The 7,057-nt window shown below is 41.5% G+C and overlaps 1 long non-coding RNA gene across 6 annotated transcripts; it reads right to left on the reverse strand.

The window, feature by feature from the left end:
- Window positions 1–1,349: 1,349 nt before the first annotated feature.
- LOC120664210 lies at window positions 1,350–7,057 on the reverse strand. 6 transcript variants are annotated; one of them, XR_005670803.1, is made up of 9 exons: window positions 6,506–7,057; window positions 6,365–6,428; window positions 5,146–5,329; window positions 4,440–4,530; window positions 3,982–4,157; window positions 3,380–3,521; window positions 3,200–3,281; window positions 2,964–3,049; window positions 2,288–2,591 (listed from the first exon to the last, which is right to left on the reverse strand). It is a non-coding gene; the product is annotated as an uncharacterized LOC120664210 (long non-coding RNA). The 6 variants fall into 6 exon arrangements; XR_005670802.1 differs by lacking the exons at window positions 2,288–2,591; window positions 3,982–4,157 and adding an exon at window positions 1,350–1,709; XR_005670804.1 differs by lacking the exon at window positions 3,982–4,157 and having other exon boundaries at window positions 5,146–5,284.

Below are 7,057 nucleotides of genomic sequence, written 5' to 3' on the forward strand. Positions count from 1 at the left end.
GGCTCCTATTCACTATGGTGTTGCGCTGCTCGCTACCCATTTGCCGCTGCCGCTGCAGTAGCATTAAATGCATGCTAGGCTAGCTTACTTTTCGCCCGACTTACGGCGCATCCATTGCCCTTGCCCTTACCAAGTTACCATGTACTAATTGGTTACCAACATATTCAATTATTGTAGCACATGTTTACTGTATCAATTTAGTTTCTGATCATGATTTAATTAGACTCATTAGATTCGTCTCGTAATTTAAAATTAAACTATATAATTAGTTTTTATTTTATTTAGATTTAATAGTTCATGCATGTGCCGCACATGTTCAATGTGATAGTTTTGGAATTTTGATTTTATATCCAAACCTCACCACCCGCTATGGTCTGTACGTACGTAGCACGCTTTCAGTGACGCAGACACGCAGCTCGGAAACAAGCACATCTCCAACACAGTTACATTTTAAAACCAAAGTCTGCTCAAGTTGATACCGGTGCTTCGATGTGCTCGCATGAAAACGGGTGGAAAAACTTTTTAACCATTTCCAGTTCTATATTTTATTACAGCAAACATAAGTCGTAGCGGAATAATCGAGAACAGAAACAAAAACGAGATATATGTAGGAGCGGATCTACATAGGGGGCTTCAAACCCTCTACCGGTCTAATGCCCATGGATCCCCTTACGTCCACCAACAAACTTTTGACATGAATTATGGAGAGGAAGAAAAAAAGGACAAGCCACCCCTAAATTTTTAAGTTGTGTTCGCCACTTGATACGGGTTGCCGAAATAGACGAGAACTGAAAAAATTTATTGAAATGTATTATTATTTAATCATCATTCACCTCGCATGAATATAACACTGCACACTCTTCTGCACAAATTATTTTTAAAATATGATTAAAGCTTCATGTTTCCTATGTTCAAATCATGGAGTGCACCGATCTATACCGAGGAACTAGAGAGAGATATGATGTGCCTAATAAATTTTTTCCAAATTTTACAAATATGAAACTAATATAAGATCATCCCGGGTAAAAAAGGATCCCGCAAATACATGCGGATACACCCCCTTCCTGTTCCCATTCCATTTCTCTATTTTTCCATAAATACGGAAGTGGGATAAATACAGAAATATTTTTTGCGTCCGTTTTCATTCTTACCTAGTCGTGTGGCCTTGCATTGTCTACACTGGTTTGAAAAAAAAAAGCATTTGGTGCGCCCGTAAATTCAAAGTTTGACCTGGAACGTACTGAACAGGTTGATGTGGCTGCGTTTGAATGTGTTGTTTTCAGAGACGCTGTGATGCGAAACTTTGAAATGTCATGCCGTGCAGGTCACATCGTTTATAAGATTCGGGCAATATCCAAACTGAGATTTTTTTTAGTTAAAGAACTATTCCGGCTCGAACATCCATGAGTGAAGTCCAAACTAGATGCTTGCTGGCAGCCGTCAGTTTCTGAAATATGCCGCATTTGTCGGATTAAGCCGGCAGGGGAGGAGGGCATATATTTCAGGGCTAACAGGTATATCTGACAGCGATTTACTAATGACGTGCTTAATAGCACTGTCCAAAAAAAAAAGATTCTTCGCTGGACGTCTGGCCGCAACGGAGCAAGATTCTTTATGCATTCAGCCATTCAGGCCTGAGGGGGATGAAAAATAGCCCGCTTCATCCGCGTGCGCACCTCGCGGCACTTGGGAACAAGCTTCGTCTTGGCCTAACACATCACAAGGCCATGAATTAGTGATTGTCCAGATTTTTAGAAGAAAAAAATCCATTTTACTTCCTTGAACAATAGATTGAGTTCACGATTTCACCCTAGACTTAAAACCGGTCATTTGAACTCTTCAGACTCTGTGATACCGGATGCATGACCTCCCTAGCTGATTTGACTTAGTAGTTTTCCTTTTTTTTACATTTATTTTGGATGAATCTTCGAAAAATCATAGTTAACCGTAAAGAAATAGTAAAATGTAAAATCCAATTTTGTTAGACTCCACGTGAATAGATCTATACAGTAAACATATGATATGATATTATTTAATAAAAAAATTATGTTGTTCTTTTAGATATATACTTTTCTGCCATTAATTTATGGACCAGACTATATTACGGCTATGTCTTCCATACGGCCATGCTGTTTTTAGAAAGTCCAACCAGCACCTTCCTAATTTGACAATACCACCTTGCTAATCTTCAATTCCAGACCGCACGGGTGATTTTGGCACCAACCAGCGCTGGTCCACCCCATCCCCTCCAAATAAAAAGCAAAAAAGAGCATCGAGCAGGGTCCACTTCCCTTGAAGCCTCCATCTCCATTTCCATTTCCCTTACACAAGTTTACATGTAGGCTGACATGTACAGTAGATTTTGGGGAGGAAAAAAGCCAAAAAATCTGCTTGAGCATTTTAACAGGAGCTTGGAGCTGAACGTAGGCAGACATGTGCAGCAGATTTTTTTTTTTTGGGGGGGGGGGGGGGGGGAGAAAAAAAATTGCTTGATGCCGAATCTGCTCAATGGTGTGCCAACCTTGCCTGACCTCGGCTGTTCCATTCCTCCCCACTCCGGCATGTTAGCTTTTATTATACAGTAGAAATGACTGAAAAAATGCAGAAATGAGAAGAACATCAGCAGGTTAGCTTTCTTACAGTAGATTAGCTTACTGATTTGGAAAAAAAAATTCTTGGGCAATGAACTCCATTTTGCCCTTTTGTAAACACATTATTGCCAGCATGTTAGCTTTTGGTACAGATATAATATGTTTAAGAAAAATGCTTGTACAAAGTATTTTGTTTTGCCAGGTAGTATACACCTTATTGCCTAGTAGTGGAATAGAAGAAATGGGATAGACCACATCAAATATGGTTTTGGGGAAACTAGGATCAGTTTGGGAGTCTACTATTTCATTACTTGATTCTAGTCCCATTGTACATTTCAGAAAATTTAGAGAGCAAAGAGAGCAGCAACTTACAGTCAAAATATGCTTTGTCCTGATGGAGAATTCTATTGGGCCCAGTCATCTATTTGAAAACAATTACCTAATGCCGCTTTGTAAAGCTGTGAAGAATCAGATGAGACCACACGTTACTACTCAGTAATATAAGCCGCGATTCAATTGATGCAAAAAAAAATGAAATTGGCATTTCTGACATCTAAATACTTGTGGCCACAGATAATCACAACAAATTCTAGTGTCCATATTCATACCTTTGTTGTATCAGCCAGTAACTCAGTACTAGCAGGATAGGAAGCATAATACTGGTCAGCTCTAGAAATCCCTGCCCTTGTCCTACAAATAACTCAAACAAGAAATAATGTCAGGAAAGAACAAGAAGTGTGGAGATTCTCTAAACATGTGCAATGGAGGTGATTCAGCTTCTGACATACGTGTTGCTTGAGTGTAGGCGTAGGTAACGAGGGTATTGAAGCAGTAAAATTCAGCATAGGAAGGACGCTATAAGTCGAAACTTTTAGATCTTCAAGATGTCCTTGCACTGATAAAAGATGTCCATCTCACAACAGCTTGATGCTTGTGTGAGGACAAAGAAAGAAAGAAGAAAATAAAATGAGTTGACTAACAAAACAATATACACGATTGCCAGCTGACAGGATGAAGAAAGAAAGAAAGAAGAAAAGTCAGTTGATTGACAAAAAATACACAGTTATCAGCTGATAAAATAATATCATCTGTAGCAGTCAGTAAGTTTAAACGTTGAGCGTTTGCCTGCTTCTAAAGAGCATATATCCTAGGCTTTGTATTAATGGCAATAAAATTAATTTGCTACCAACTCTTATTTCGACTTTCATGATGACACAAGGTCAACAACGCAAGGGCTGTGCAGTAATAGAATAGGGAAAAACCAGTGGAAAAGAATGGATCTAAATGAGCTCCCGCCAGAATTTGATTATGATTTCCTAGATGAGTTAGATGGCAATTCTACATATTGCACAGAAGCAGCTCAAGCTTCAGGATAGGGGGCAGTACATACATTGTGCAGGGTCCAGAACAGCAGGTGTTGCCTGCTTTGGGCAGTGTTGAGGCTGCTGTTGGCAACTATAATATAGCTGAAAACCCCGAAGATGTACAGATACAGACTATTGCTGATAACACCCCAAGGAATAGCAGATGTGAATGAGGTTTGATCGACACCTCCAGTACCATACACTGGGCAAGTATTTTCAAAGTAAGCAGAAGGCTAGAGATTTCTACAACTCATGTGCAAAACGGATTGGTTTCTCAGTTCCTATGGGCATGTTTGAATTGCCTAATAAAATATTATTGCTTGTTTAAGGTCGTATTAATGCCTGTGTTTACAGGAAAAAGTTGCTAGTGTGCGGTGTGTGGGCATGTTTGAAAAGATCACTACTGATATAAAAAAACTACACTTGGCAAGATGTACTATTCGTTATACTAAAATTGAAAAAAGGGGTGGTCTGCTTGACTAACCTTTCTGCATTATCAAACCAGGGACGCAGCAATCTTCTCTCAGCAGGAACACAGCTAGGGGGGCTGCAGATTTTATAGTTGAAGAGAGAAGCTGAAAAAAAATGCAAAGAGTGATCAAATACCATGTTCTAACCATAGAGACCACTCCTAGAAAAATATTGCCGTCCCAACCTAAGCAAGCTGAGATACAGATCTGAATTCCTTAAAAAGAAAAAATAGACAAATGGATGGAGAATGCTCCCTTCATTTTCATATGTTTAGTTAAATGACATGGAGACGACATTCAGATTTTAGACAAAGTGCTAGGGAGGATTAACGTTGTGGAGGAAAAACTGCAGTAAAAATATGAGAAATCTTATCGAGAGATCACTCACCATCCCACACATGTACTTGCCTAATTATTGGAATAATATTGCATGTCTAGAATCACACTAATGCCTGTGTTAACTAGAAAAGTTGCTTATTAGTACGCAACACTGCAATACTGATATACCTAGGACTTATAAACTAAATTGAGCAAGAGAAAAAAAAAACATAAAAATGGCTATTGAATAGGGGTGTAAAACTACACGTAGCGCGCGCAGCTCAGTTCTGCTGGCGCGGACACTGCATCATTAGTATGAAAAATCGGAGATACAATACAACAAACACAGGTGAACAATGCAGGGGCTGATGGGTGTGTGGGGGCTGTCAGGGATTAGCTCACCTGCAATTCGCGGCCTCGACGTTTGTTGGGGGTATGAGAGAAAAGATATTGCCGCTCACCATCCCGCCAATGCGCAAAGACGAAAGCTATGAGCTAGGCATAGGGAATGCCAGCGACGTAGTATGCAAGCACCAATCTTCTGCCATCCACAGTTCCAAAAGCATTTTTGTTAAAAGTTGAAAGCCTGTCATAATAAAGTCAAAAGAAATTTAGAATAAATATATAAGCAAACTAAATGGATTGATCCAAAGCAAATTAAAATAAATATACAAGCAAATAAAACATATTCAGAATAATGTCTTCACGTAACCACTAGATACACCCTGCTTATACTTGACTTACGAATATAATGCAGTAAATTGATATAATCTGATAACACAATGGAAGTGCTAAAAATGCATGTTAAAAAAGTTCTGGAGGCAGCATAAAAAGCACATGTATGACAAATAAAACTGTGCTAGCTTCAGAAGGGTCTTATTCCCTAAATTGGGAGGCACATTATTGTCCCAAATGACCATGGTATTGCCTAGCACAGATCATATTGTTGCCTATTGTAGTCCAACAAAGATTCAACAGAAAAACAAGAAAAAATGAAAATGAAAAATTATTTACTGAATGTAACCAAGTTATCGTCTAACGAATAAGTAAAAGCTTGTCATCCGTGCACAAATTAGACTACCCTAATTGCATAATCAAATTTTCCTTTTAGCTCATATATAAATTGCTTCTAAATTTGACATAAAATGCTAACCAGACATACGCTAAATTGTCTAGATTCTGCACTTGACCACACCCATTAACATGTTGTTCATGACCCATGAAAACATAACACCGAACAGAAATGCATATCTAATAGTTTGTGGGCATCATCTAGGAAGTGTCAAAATATTAGGAAAAGTTATTTAGACTAGGGGGCTAGACATGCAGCAGTGTGTTTTGGGAATAACTCGGGTGCTGATAAAAACTAGGTACCTTGCAAGCAATAGGCAAGAGATGGATCACATACTTAGATGAATATATATGCTCAATAGCATTGCCCAGTGAAGTACAATATTTTGCCATATTTAGAACTATGACATTGCTTAGACGGATATCCCTAAACAACTTTGCCTAATGAATTACAGTTTATTGCCTAAATGGACAAGTAAAATTGCAAAAAGTAAAGAATATTTGTGCCAATGAAGTACAATATAATTGCCTAATCAGTCCCGACCCTTACCCTCTCGCGGAAGGCTCACCGCGGCAGCGCCTGGCACATCGATGAGGCAGTAACTTCCATGGATCTGCATGCCAAGAGAAACATCATGATGTGGGATGGACCCTCCGTACTTGCGGTGGGGAACTAGGGATGGCAACTAACCTCAATGGATTCATGCTTGCTGTCACCCTCGCCCGTGCCCCATGCGACCTCACGCAGCAACTCCCGATAGGAAGTTCCCCCGTGAGTAGCCAGCCGCTCCCTACGGGTAGGTCGGTGCATGTGCCGCCCGCCGCAACTCCAGATCTGGGGAAGAAAGGGAAGGAGAACAGGGCTTCTCCTTGCGCCCCGTCGGGGCTCCCGAGGGTCAGCTGGGTGGATCGCCGCAGCGGGTGGCAGCTTGCGCCGCCCTGCCCCGCACCAGGATCTGCACGCCGCGGCGGCACGCCCCTCGCGCCGCCGCCGCAGCTCCGCGCCCCGTTGCGACTCCGCGCAGCACCGCAGTTGCCCCTTGCGCCATACACCGTTGCCGCGGCTCCAACAACACCATCACGGCCCCTCACGCCGCACGCCGCAGCCCTACATATCGCAGGGGAACGGGTGTGAGGGAGGCGAGCGCGCGACAAGGGAGCGGCAGCGTGGGAGGGAAGGCGCGACGGCCGACGGGGTTGAGTTTGGGGCGGCGCGGGAGGTGGCGAGGGGGGAGGGGCGACC

The sequence above is a fragment of the Panicum virgatum genome, chromosome 3N (genome assembly GCF_016808335.1).
Source record: "Panicum virgatum strain AP13 chromosome 3N, P.virgatum_v5, whole genome shotgun sequence".
NCBI classification, from domain to species: Eukaryota; Viridiplantae; Streptophyta; class Magnoliopsida; order Poales; family Poaceae; genus Panicum; species Panicum virgatum.